We start from the raw sequence: 14,040 nt of genomic DNA, 5'->3' as shown, positions 1-14,040 counted from the left end.
TAATAACAAAATGTTTTTTAAGTACATCAGAAGCAGGAAGCCTGCTAAACAACCAGTGGGGCCCCTTGATGATCAAAATTCAAAAGGAGCGCTTAAAGACGATAAAGTCATTGTGGAGAAACTAAATGGATTCTTTGCTTCAGTCTTCATGGCTGAGGATGTTAGGGAGATTCCCAAACCTGAGCTGGCTTTTGTAGGTGACAAATCTGAGGAACTGTCACACATTGAAGTGTCACTAGAGGAGGTTTTGGAATTAATTGATAAACTCAACATTAACAAGTCACCAGGACCAGATGGCATTCACCCAAGAGTTCTGAAAGAACTCAAATGTGAAGTTGCGGAACTATTAACTAAGGTTTGTAACCTGTCCTTTAAATCGGCTTCGGTACCCGATGACTGGAAGTTAGCTAATGTAACGCCAATATTTAAAAAGGGCTCTAGGGGTGATCCCGGCAATTACAGACCGGTAAGTCTAACGTCGGTACCGGGCAAATTAGTTGAAACAATAGTAAAGAATAAAATTGTCAGACACATAGAAAAACATAAACTCTTGAGCAATAGTCAACATGGTTTCTGTAAAGGGAAATCATGTCTTACTAATCTATTAGAGTTCTTTGAAGGGGTCAACAAACATGTGGACAAGGGGGATCCGGTGGACATAGTGTATTTAGATTTTCAGAAAGCCTTTGACAAGGTCCCTCACCAAAGGCTCTTACGTAAATTAAGCTGTCATGGGATAAAAGGAAAGGTCTTTTCATGGATTGAGAACTGGTTAAAGGACAGGGAACAAAGGGTAGGAATAAATGGTAAATTCTCAGAATGGAGAGGGGTAACTAGTGGTGTTCCCCAAGGGTCAGTCCTGGGACCAATCCTATTCAATTTATTCATAAATGATCTGGAGAAAGGGGTAAACAGTGAGGTGGCAAAGTTTGCAGATGATACTAAACTACTCAAGATAGTTAAGACCAAAGCAGATTGTGAAGAACTTCAAAAAGATCTCACAAAACTAAGTGATTGGGCAACAAAATGGCAAATGAAATTTAATGTGGATAAATGTAAAGTAATGCACATTGGAAAAAATAACCCCAACTATACATACAACATGATGGGGGCTAATTTAGCTACAACGAGTCAGGAAAAGATCTTGGAGTTATCGTGATAGTTCTCTGAAGATGTCCACGCAGTGTGCAGAGGCGGTCAAAAAGCAAACAGGATGTTAGGAATCATTAAAAGGGGATAGAGAATAAGACTGAGAATATATTATTGCCCTTATATAAATCCATGGTACGCCCACACCTCGAATACTGTGTACAGATGTGGTCTCTCACCTCAAAAAGATATTCTAGCACTAGAAAAGGTTCAGAAAAGAGCAACTAAAATGATTAGGGGTTTAGTGAGGGTCCCATATGAGGAAAGATTAAAGAGGCTAGGACTCTTCAGTTTGGAAAAGAGAAGACTAAGGGGGGACATGATAGAGGTATATAAAATCATGAGTGATGTTGAGAAAGTGGATAAGGAAAAGTTATTTACTTATTCCCATAATACAAGAACTAGGGGTCACCAAATGAAATTAATAGGCAGCAGGTTTAAAACAAATAAAAGGAAGTTCTTCTTCACGCAGCGCACAGTCAACTTGTGGAACTCCTTACCTGAGGAGGTTGTGAAGGCTAGGACTATAACAATGTTTAAAAGGGGACTGGATAAATTCATGGTGGCTAAGTCCATAAATGGCTATTAGCCAGGATGGGTAAGAATGGTGTCCCTAGCCTCTGTTCGTCAGAGGATGGAGATGGATGGCAGGAGAGAGATCACTTATATTCTTCTGTTCAGGGCCCCAGCACACCAAGCACATGCTTGGGACAGCAAGCCGCTGGGGTGCTCTGCCGGTCGCCGTGAGGGCGGCAGGCAGGCTGCCTTCTGCAGCGTGCCTGTGAAGGGTCCGCTGGTTCTGCGACTTTGGCGGACCTCCCACAGGCAAACTGCCAAAGGCAGCCTGCCTGCTGTGCTTGGGGTGGCAAAATGCCTAGAGCCGCCCCTGCCCACAGAGTCCTCCCTGCTGGAAGTCTACAGTAATCAACAGGTGCTCTGCTGGTCCCGTGGTGTAAGGGCCAGCACTCAGGACTTTGAATCCTGCAATCTGAGTTGAAGTCTCAGTGGAATCTGAGAACAATTCCTGTGCCACAAACCCTGCTGGGTCTTCCAAGGCTCTGTCTTGCTTTCTCAAAGGCCATGAAAGCCACTACAAAAAGGTATTTTTTTCTCCAGCTGATAATAGCTCACCTTAACTGATCACTCTCGTTATAGTGTGTATGGCAACACCCAAATTTTCATGTTCTGTGTGTGTGTGTGTGTGTGTATATATATATATATATATATATATATCTTCCTGCTGTATTTTCCACTACATGCATCCAATGAAGTTGGTTTTAGCCCAGGAAAGCTTATGCTCAAATAAATGTGTTAGTTTCTAAGGTGCCACAAGTACTTCTTGTTCTTTTTGCAGATAAATGAATGGAGGTTAAGTCCATGAATGGCTATTAGCCAGGATGGGTAAGAATGGTGCCCCTAGCCTCTGTTTGTCAGAGGGTGGAGATGAATGGCAGGAGAGAGATCACTTGTTCATTACCTGTTAGGCTCAGTCCCTCTGGGGCACCTGGCATTGGCCACTGTTGGCAGATAGGATGTGGGGTTGGATGGACCTTTGGTCTGACCCAGTATGGCCATTCTTATGGTCTTATGAAGAGAGGGGAGGAGGCTTGAAACAGAGTTTCTGTTGTGTAGTGGTTATCACATTTGCCTAATACGCAAAAGGTCCCTGGCTCAAAACCAGACAGAAACATGATGGCTTAATTTTCCCAGCTCTTCCTGGCTTGTTCCTGTTGTTGTAGGAGCAGCAGTGATTTCTATGCTCAAAAGGTCTGTTATATTTCCCCTGCTCCCACTTCTGTCTCCTCTCCCTCTTTGAATGCCTGTGAAGTGGCTTTCCCCCTCCTGGAATGCTCCTGGGATGAATGTTCTGGGTGAAGAGCAGAAGAGCTCCCAGGTAGACAAGGTGTCTGGGACTCGAATTAGGCAGCACTCACACACCCAGAGCATGGACACTGCCCAAGGTGGAGTGTGACCAAACAGATGCAGCCAAGTCATCTCTAGTCACAGGCCATGATGTGCAGGTCCTTAAAAGGGGAAGGGGCCCTGTGCTCAGGAGAGCACTCACAAGCTTGTACCTCCAGTGAATGCCCTTCGCCTGGCCAGTGGTTCTCTGCGTTGTATTTCATTGTGCCTCAGGGAGACTTACCTTCATCACACCATCCATAGCTGTGCTGTGGGACACTTACCTTGCAGAATCCTGACATCTCCAGTGCCGTGCCTGTCCTGAGAGCGTGAGTATGCAAGTGTGATTGTGACACACACACACCCCCGCTTTTTCTTTTGAGCTTAGCTGTCAGCCAGTTTGGGATCCACGGGGAAGTAATGTCCTTTGAAGCTCTCTCTCTTTGGATCCAAATGGTGAAGGATGATTGTTCTCAATGTAACCTGGCATCCTTTGGAACTGTAATCAGTGACACTGAACTAGGAAATGGAGTTGTACAAACAATTTTCCTTGGGTCACTGGTCACCACAGCTTCCTTTACTGGGGTGGAAACCAAGAACTGGGTGTGGACTCTTTCAACCCCAGCTCTTTCCAAATCCTTGGCCTTGGTTAGGATAAATTTACACTTCTCCAAAGTAGAATCCTTTACAAAACCTCTCCAAATCTCAGCAGTGTTAGTGAGGCTTACCAAAACATGCCCAGCTTTTCTTTAATTTGGTGGCACAGTTCCAGGCAAGGGACTGGATACAGGGCTGGATCACAATCTTCATTAGTGACCAGAGTTGGAGTTTCTATTAAAAAATCGCTATTTTTCTGCAGCTATTAGATTTCCAAAACTGATTTGATCGATATACATTTTTAGCACCTACAAAGGATAAATTCAACAAAACTCTGCTTCTATTTCCTCAACATCTGCATCATGAAGGGCAGCATCTCTGATACAATAAGATTAGCTATGAAAGATCTTCTGTAGGGCCTGGGTTACAAAGGCTTTGGAACCAAATACCTGGGCATTGTGCCTAGTTCAAAAATCACTTAGCATGGAATTTTCTCCCCAGAACATCTGGGACAATATTGACTTAAACAATTGAACTACACCGTGATCATATGCACTTCCTTCAGTTAGTTCGGGTTCTGCTGTTGTTCACCATTTCTGAGTACAGACTTTAAATCACTGCTGTTTCTTTGTTAGCCTGTCCAGTAAATTGGAGAGTTCTCTAATGCAGACAGAACTGCACTTCAACCTTCTCCATGACATCGTGCAGGGATGGGGAAAAAGCAAAGCTGAAGTGAGAAATGATGATTTTAGCAAATAGTCATTTGTCTTAAATTCTCCAATAAATCTGCGCTACATCCTATCAAACTGAACTACTATCCAACTGAGTGACCAAACAGCCTTCAGGAAAGATAGAAACCCACATCACAGAGAGCTAGAATACATGGCAATGAAAGTGTGAAGTGAAATTCCAGAGCAGGTTACATCTGATTATTCAGAATCAGGACAAGAGATTCTCCCATCACATTCTCCTCTGATCCATTCAAACATACTTCACTCAGCACTGTCTCAATAGCCAGTTATGTTATTTACAAAATTTTAGTATCCGAGCATTGCTATAATTAGGGACAAAACCACTCACCTTGCCAGAAGTGGCTTTACCAATAGATGGAACCTGCGATTTAAACTCCCAATGATCACACTGTGTTTGGGATCCATTTGAATTCCCCTTCCAGGTCTTTGACACTTTCATCTCAGAGCAACTCTGATATAAGATTAAAGAAGTCAAAGCATCATCTCCAAGCACAGACAGCTGAGAACTGTTCCTCACAGGACACTTTGAGAAGTGGATGGATAGAATGTGATGATGATAACCTCTGCATGGCTCAGACAAAAGGTAACAGTTCTGCAGTGATGGGGAAGGAGGGAATCTCTGTGTCTTCCCATCTCTTTCCAGTGTCACAGAGGCTGAAATTACACTTTTTTTCCTGCCCCTGCTCCTCTTCATTTAACTATAATTTGAAAATTTCCCATTATATCTGCTCTTCAGCACAACCCAGAGCAATGTGAGAACAACAGGCAATGATACAATCTGTATCACTAGTGACTAACAATAACTTTGAAATAGGAGGAATAGTATAAATGTGATGCTCCCTGGTTCCTGATAGGAAGGACACACTTGAATTACTCATGGGATAATGGAGTTGATAGAAAGGACAAATGGGTCCACTTCAAAACAGGGCAAACGGCAAAAATGGCCACTCATCTGGTCAAACTGAGGGATAACCATGCTGCAAACAGTTCAAACAGCTGTAAAAGCTACTATGTGGGAATCAGGAAAATTATTAGAGGAAAAAAAAGTATTGATAGCCCTAGAAGTGTTTATGTTGTTGCTCTCCCTTGCAGATTCTCTGATGACTAACATGGGCTAAGTGCCCACAGAAGGTTTTCCTGCACTCACTGCATTTATAAGGTCTCCCACCGGTGTGGATTCTCTGATGTTTAGAAAGGCTTGAGCTGCTAGTGAAGTTTTTCTCACACTCACTGCATTCATAGGGCCTCTTCCCTTTGTGGATTCTCTGATGCCTAATAAGGTGTGAACTGCGACTGAAGGTTTTCCCACACTCACTGCATTCATAGGGCCTTTCCCCTGTGTGGATTCTCTGATGTTTAGAAAGGACTGAGCTGTCAGTGAAGCATTTTCCACACTCACTGCATTCATAGGGCCTCTCCCCTGTGTGGATTCTCTGATGGGTAAGAAGGTTTGAGCTGCGATTGAAGGTTTTCCCACACTCGCTGCATTCATAGGGCCTCTTCCCTGTGTGGATTCTCTGATGTCTAATAAGGTCTGAGCTGCGATTGAATTTTCCCCCACATTCACAGCATTCATAAGGCCTCTCCCCTGTGTGGATTCTCTGATGTTGAGAAAGGGCTGAGCTGTCAGTGAAGCATTTTTCACACTCACTGCATTCATAGGGCCTCTCCCCTGTGTGGATTCTCTGATGTTGATAAAGGCCTGAGCTGCTAGTGAAGCATTTTCCACACTCACTGCATTCATAGGGCCTCTCCCCTGTGTGGATTCTCTGATGTTGATAAAGGCCTGAGCTGCTAGTGAAGCATTTTCCACACTCACTGCATTCATAGGGCCTCTCCCCTGTGTGGATTCTCTGATGGGCAAGAAGGTTTGAGCTGCTAGTGAAGCTTTTCCCACACTCACGGCATTCATAGGGCCTCTTCCCTGTGTGGATTCTCTGATGCCTAATAAGGTGTGAACTGCGACTGAAGGTTTTCCCACACTCACTGCATTCATAGGGCCTCTCCCCTCTGTGGATTATCTGATGTTGAGAAAGGGCTGAGCTGTCAGTGAAGCATTTTCCACACTCACTGCATTCATAGGGCCTCTCCCCTGTGTGGATTCTCTGATGGGTAAGAAGGTTTGAGCTGCTAGTGAAGCTTTTCCCACACTCACTGCATTCATAGGGCCTCTTCCCTGTGTGGAGTCTCTGATGTCTAATAAGGACTGAGCTGCGATTGAATTTTCCCCCACATTCACTGCATTCATAGGGCCTCTCCCCTGTGTGGATTCTCTGATGTTGATAAAGGCCTGAGCTGCTAGTGAAGCATTTTCCACACTCACTGCATTCATAGGGCCTCTCCTCTGTGTGGATTCTCTGATGCGTAATAAGGTGTGAACTGCGACTGAAGGTTTTCCCGGACTCACTGCATTCATAGGGCCTCTCCCCTGTGTGAATTCTCTGATGTTGAGAAAGGGCTGAGTTGCTAGGGAAGCATTTTCCACACTCAGTGCATTCATAGGGCCTCTTCCCTGTGTGGATTCTGTGATGCTTTATAAGGATGGAGTAGTCACATACGTTTTCCCCAAACTCACTGCATGTATTTTTTCTCTTTCTGCTGAGGATTTCCTGTTGTGTTGTGGTTTCCTTGAGGTCCTTCTGAGTTTCCTGACAGGAAATACATTTACCCACTTTCTCCCCTGGCTGGTTTCCCTGCTCTCCTTCTGGTCTGTGCTGAATGTCATGGGATTTTTCCTGCTTATGACTCCAGGACACATTCCTTTTCGATCTTTGTGATAATGCTCTGTGTTTATCCACTTGCTCAACATTTTCCTGCTGAGAATTCTGCTCCTCTTTCTCGTATACCATTGCTTCACCTGCTGTGATAGAGACAGAAACCTCAAACAGGGATGGAAAGGGGAAGGCCAAACCAATACAAGTACTGGAGAGAGGTCAAATAAAAATCAGGAACTGAACTCCCAAGTTCTTCCCCAAACAGGAGAGAGGGGATCAATTCAGGCTTCACATCCCATCCAAATTCACAGGGGGAAAGGAGGAAGCTACTGCCTGGTGTCTGCTAGTGTCTACAGGAAGCCATGAGCTATATTTACCCTAAGGATACGACCCCTGCTAGGGACAATATTGAACTGAGACACCTTCCAAGGGCATTGTAGGGCATCCCAGATGTTTCCTTCAGGCACTTACAGATTCTGAGTTGGTTTAATATTTCCTCACCTGTGCAGGGAGCTCTCAGGATCTCTCTTTCCTCTGAACCCTGGAGGTCTGGGACCCATGGCTCTTCCCCTTGTTCCAGCTGGGAGATCACATCAGGTTGTGAAATTGGAAACCCTGCTCAGATGAAAGAAAACAAAGGAGGTCACTTGATTTCATAACTTTGTCATAAAAAACATTCTATTAATTTAACTTCAGTGCTTAGTGTGACGGGTGTGCCTGGGGCAGTCCACACTGAAAATGCCAGGGTCAGGGCAGGATGAAAAAGGGAGAGCAGATGCTCCCAAAACTGGTGGTTAACATGGAAGTTAAATTCACCGATCAGTCACCAACTGTGTTTCTGATCCCACACACGGGTTACCGAGAAGCTGAAAAAGAAATCACAGGGCCCCTTTATTGCATTCCAGTTCTTCGACTCCCAATCAGCACCTAGGTCCAGTACAGTGAGAGGTTATTTAAAAACTCTGCTCATATACAAAATGTTTTTCTGACCCCAAAGGGTCAGCCACATTACAAGATCACTATAGGTTTGGATCTTACCCAAAAGACCACACTGCCAGCCAATCCTTTAGCATGGAAAGACAAGACACGACACGACACAAAAAAAGTTGTTAAATGGAAAAGCAGTGAGATGCATTTCAAAATCTATATATCAGGTTATTAGCAGTATTGTTGAGCTGCTGGCTTGAAAGTCCGTCTGGAACACATCCACAAGTTCGATGGGTCTTTCAGTCCTTTGTTCCAGGCTTCAATTTGTAGAGAAGTTGCTCCAGAGGTAGGAAGAGGGATTGAAGACAAAATGGAGATGATGCAGCTGCCCTTTATATTCCCTTTGCCATGTGGCTTGTACTTCCTGTGTCCCAAACACAAGCTTCACAGCACATGGCATGGAAAAGCCTCGGAGGTCTCAGCACACAGACATACCCCTGCATGTCTTGCTGACTCAATAGGTTTATGCCCTTGATCAGGGATGGGCAAATTACGGCCCACAGGCCACATCCAGCCGACAGGACCGTCCTGCCCGGTCCCTGAGCTCCTGGCTGGGGATGCTAGCCCCTCACCCGCAGCCACACCACCGTGCGGGCAGCGCTCCTGCGGGGTGGGGCGGGGCTGTGCGCTCCTGCTGGGCAGTGTGTCTGGCTCTGCGTGGTCCAAGTGGCTGCCAGACACGCTGCTCTGAGCGGCATGGTAAGGAGGTGGGGGCGTTGGATAAGGGGCAGGGAGTCCCAGGGGCAGTCAGGGGACAGTTGGATGGGGCGGAGGTTCTGGGAGGACGGGGGCTGGATAGGTGTGGGAGTCCCAAGGGTCTGTCAGTGGGCAGGGGGGTGGATAGAGGTCAGGGCAGTCAAGGGACAGGTAGCAGCGGGGTTGGGTAGGGGGTGGGGTCCTGGATATGAACCCATATCCACACCCCCGCCCCCTGACAGACCCCGGGACTCCTACGCCTATCCAACCCCCCAGTTCTCCATCCCCTGACCGCCTGCCCAACCGTCCCCTGCTCCCTGTCCCCTGACTGCCCCCCAGGACTCTCTGCTCCTTATCCAACCCCCTGGCCCTGGCCCCCTGACCACAGCCACGCGGCTCGCCGGAGCTAGATTCGAGGTCCCTCAGGAGCGCGCAGACCAGCCCCCTTACCATGCCACTCAGAGCAGTAGGAGCTCGCAGCCCCACCGCTGCAGCACTGCCCAGGAGTGGTGGGCCAGAGCGCTGGTGGCGCGGCATGTTGAGTCTGCAGTGGGACAGCAGGGGCGAGGGAACAGCAGGGGAGGGGAGGGAGAGGGGAGCCTCCCCATCCGGGAGCTCAGGGGCCGGGCAGGCTGGGCCCGCGGGCCGTAGTTTACCTACCCCTGACCTACATGTTAGTTTATAAAAAGAACAGAAGTACTTGTGGCACCTTAGAGACTAACAAATATATTTGTGTTTTATCTGCATTTCTTTTGTAAACAATTCTGACTTTTATGACTTGTTACCTGTAGTCACTTAAAATCTTTTTTTTTTGGTAATTAACAATCTTGTTTTATTGTTTTATCCAACTAGTGTGTTTGGATTAAAGTGTGTTGGAAACTGCATTTGGGATGTAGCAGGGTGGACCCCCGCTCCTGCCCTGAAGGGTTAAAAACAGCCCTGGGAGGGGGCTGTGGCTGGAGAAAGCAGCTTTTAGGCTGGGCTGATTGGGGGAAGTGGCTGCAGCTGGGGCCACGCCCCAAACAGACTCAGCTGCCCTATAAAGGCAGAGAAGCCAGGGGCAGATAGAATCTCTCTGTTTGTAGAGGGAGATGGGCCTGGCTGCAGGGAGCTGGACACAGGGTACCTGAGTGGAGCAGGGCTGGGGAAAGGCAGAGGAGCTGGGGAGCTCCAGCCTGGAAAGGCCCAGGCTACGGCCCAGCAGAAGGCAATAGGTACTGGGGGGCTGCAGAGGGCAGCCCAGCGGTAGGCAAAGGCAGCAGGTCCAAACCCTCCTTGCCAGTGATGAGTGGCTGATCCTGCAGCCTGCCCCAGGGTGTGGGGCTAGATGATGACTGGCCGATACTGAGCCGAGGTGGGAATAGTGGGTGGGAGTTCCCTGGGGAGGGGAGACCCTAAGACTGAGGGGTTACTGCCAGAGGGCAGCACCCCAGGTAAAAGGGGCACCAGGTCCAGGGAGGGACACGGGGGGCCAGAGGACAGGCGGATCACCGGCCTGCAGAGGGTGCGCTGGAGCTGGAATGAGCTAATTCCCAGAAGTCACCAGCAGGAGGTACCGCAGGGGTGAGTCCACTCATCTACATGGGATAACAAGGCTGGTGCATGTCAGTTTCCACTGATGAAATGACAGACTTCATATGAGCTTGCCTTGTTCAGTACTGTGCTGGATGGGGAAAGATGCACATTTCTGGGGGAAGTCTGGGAACAGAGACTTTTCTGGGGTTTTCCTGTGCTGCACTGTAACTCGTGAGTCGCTGACTAGCAGCACTAAATACTGTGTAGCTGGGAGCGAGTTACATGCTGGAGACTGCGTGTTACCTGCCCAGGAGCAGCTGCTCTCACAGTAAAACAGTGTAAAAGTCACCCCAGCCTGGGGAACTGAGGGGACACAGCTGTTCAACACTCCAGATTGCACTGTAGTTAATGTCACAGACACTCAATTTCAAAGAGGCTCCCAAAACACAGAGAAAGTAAATCCATGTCCCAGAAATCCAAGACTCCAGAGAGAGGGCAAGTCTCCCTGCCACTGCTTCTTGCTGACGGAGAGGTCCAGAGACAATGAGAGAGTCCTGGGGAAGCTGGGGACAGTAACCATGGGCTGGTGGGGTTCAGTGGAGAAAGGGAACAGGAAGGGCAGGGACAATACTGAATGCAGGATCTCAGCAGTACTAGATGTCAGGACAGCACATAGTGCAGCCCATTGGAAAACATAATCCCAACTAGACATAAAATGATGAGGTGTAAATTAGCTGTTTCCACTCAAGAGAGAGAACTTGGAGTCATGGATAGTTCTCTGAAAACATCCACGCAATGTGCAGCGGCAGTCAAAAAGCGAACGGAATGCTGGGAATCATTAAGCAAGGGATAGAAAAGACAGAAAATATCATATTGCCTCTATATAAATCTACGGTGCGCCCACATCTCGAATACGGCTGTAGGAGCTGGATTTTATAATGTACTCTGAGAATTTAATGTATGATTTGATTTCATCCTGTCAGCCACCCTGTTTGAATAGCAGAAAGGAATGACAGACCAGAACAATCCTTCTGACTCATTATGGTCACCTTTTGTTTTAGGATAAGTTACACTGTCTACTATAAGCAAAGAATCCTGTGGCACCTTATAGACTAACAGACGTTTTGCAGCATGAGCTTTCGTGGGTGAATACCCACTTCTTCGGATGCAAGAGTCATTAGAAGCTACAACAGACTGGTTACTATGAACATCACTGGCGCAGAGAGAGAGAGAGAGAGAGTGTGTGTGTGTGAGAGAGAGAGATATGCTAACTGTTGTATTCTGAATAAATGCTGTATATTTACCTTCCTCTATAAAGATCCCATGTGCTTTGTAGGAGCATAACACTGCATGCAGATGTGGTCACCCCATCTCAAAGAAGTTTACTTGAGCAAACAGGAGATATTTGACACTATGCAATACTGTTCCTGTGCTCTGCAGCAGAGGAGGGTCTGTGGCAGTGTGTGGGTCACTAGCATACTGGGGTGATGCAGAGACAGGACAGAGCAGAGGTGGCATTGTGGGGCTGGCATGAACCGTATCTCTTCATTTCCCCTTCCAAGAACTGAGGTGACAGGAACCCTTACCCAGCGAGGTCACAGTCTCATAGTTCTCCTGCATGACGTCTCTGTAGAGGGCTCTCTGAGCAGGGTCCAGCAGAGCCCACTCTTCCCTGGAGAAATACACAGCCACCTCCTTGAAGGTCACTGGCCTCTGAAAGAGCAAGAGTCCAACACTCAGTACCTGCTGCCTCACTCACAGCCCCACTATTTGTGGGGGAGAGAAGCCAATCAAATGCAAGCTCTGGGTGGATCACAGTCAGAGTCCCACCTCCACCCCACTCAGAGCATCCTGGAAACACCAGGTTAAGGGGACGAATAGAGAGTCCCTTTTCTCTCCCAGCAGATCCATCACACACCTACTAGCCACAGACGGATAAAGGAGATGGAGCCCCTAGCAGGGACCAGGGAGAGATCTCCGGTAGGAAGCCCAACACCCTCCTCATTGTGCAGAGCTGGATACGAAAGGAAGGGAATCTCCCCTAAACCTCACTGATGGGTGCCCCCTTCATATCTCACAGCAGCCACTGGTTAGTCAGGTCAGGCTCCAGCACTGGGAGTCTGGTCAGTTTTCCTAGCCCCATGTAGGAGGGTTATTTTCTGTTCCAGAATTGAGGGCATTTCAACCTCCTAATCTCATGGGTCTATTCCTAGAATCTGGGCCATTCATTAAACTCCCCCCAGCAGGAATGTCCCAAGCTGTCCTCCTCCCTTCCCCACCTTGTGCATTTCCTGCCCGGCTCCAAACCAGACTGTGCAAATCTTCCCATCTCCGATGTATTTGCTGTCCCTCTCCCTCCTGCAGGAACCCACCAGCAACCCCCCGACAATCCCTACCTGAACAGGCTCCTCTGCAGCCATTTCTCTCCCCTGTCCCATGGCAGGATGGGACGAGCTGGAGTGAAACACGGACGTCATTCTGCAGCCTGGGAGGGTGAGAAGGGCAGTTGTGGGGGTTACAGAACAGGCTTTAGTTAATGTCACAGGATGATTCCCCCCAGGCCCTTTCCCTGCCGATAGACATCCTAGATTCTGCCATGCTGGGAAAACGCTCAATCTCTTTATTACAGTGTGGAGCTGGCCCCTCCTGCCAGGCTAAGCCCACAGAGAGATTTTTAACCTTCCTTCTCCCTCCCCCAATCGGATAACAAAGTCTCTGAACACAAGGCTGGAAAAGAGCAGAACCCAAGGAGTCACTGTGGGGGATTCCCTCGGACACTGACCCCTCGGCAGTCACACCCCAGCAGGGGGAATATGGAGTCAAGAACCAGCTTTTCCTCTGTCTGATCCTTTTCTTGTTCACTGGAAAGTGGTTCTGCCCAGGGATGCTGCAATACATGTGTCTGGGTGGACTACAGAGCTGGAAATCTCTCCCCCCACTCATTTCTCCCACTGCCCCTTTCAGTCTCTCCTTCCCCTGTCCACTCTCCCTGCCCCTCTGGCTGGGACAGTCCCATTTCTGGGGGCTTTGCTCTCCCACGGCTGGATTTGCTCCTAGCAATTGCTAATGGGAGGAGAGGCTGTTTGTGTAGAGTCACTTTCTTGCCAGTCCCCAGCACTTTCTCAGAGGTCTTTCAGTTACCTGGACTCTGGTAGAATTTGTATTAACGGGGCCCAGGACTGCCCCAAGGGGCTAGTACCAGCTGCAGAAAGTCATCACCTGGGCTGGGCAGCTATTGAATAACTAGAGGGAAAAGGGGGACTGTTTGATTGGATTTTATATTACAGTCCAATACATAAACATAGAGGATGGGAGTTTCCTGGGGAGGGGAGACCCTAAGACTGAGGGGTTACTGCCAGATGGGCAGCACCCCAGGTAAAAGGGGCACCAGGTCCAGGGAGGGACACGGGGGCCAGAAGACAGGCGGATCACCGGCCTGCAGAGGGTGCGCTGGAGCTGGAATGAGCTAATTCCCAGAAGTCACCAGCAGGGGGTGCCGCAGGGATGAGTCCACTCATCTACATGGGATAACAAGGCTGGTGCATGTCAGTTTCCACTGATGAAATGACAGACGTCATATGAGCTTGCCTTGTTCAGTAGTGTGCTGGACAGGGAAAGATGCACATTTCTGGGGGAAGTCTGGGAACAGAGACTTTTCTGGGGTTTTCCTGTGCTACACTGTAACTCCTGAGTCGCTGACTAGCAGCACTAAATACTGTGTAACTGGG

This window comes from Mauremys reevesii, linkage group 23, assembly GCF_016161935.1.
Source record: "Mauremys reevesii isolate NIE-2019 linkage group 23, ASM1616193v1, whole genome shotgun sequence".
Classification (NCBI taxonomy): domain Eukaryota; kingdom Metazoa; phylum Chordata; order Testudines; family Geoemydidae; genus Mauremys; species Mauremys reevesii.
Note: the sequence above shows the minus strand (reverse complement) of the source record.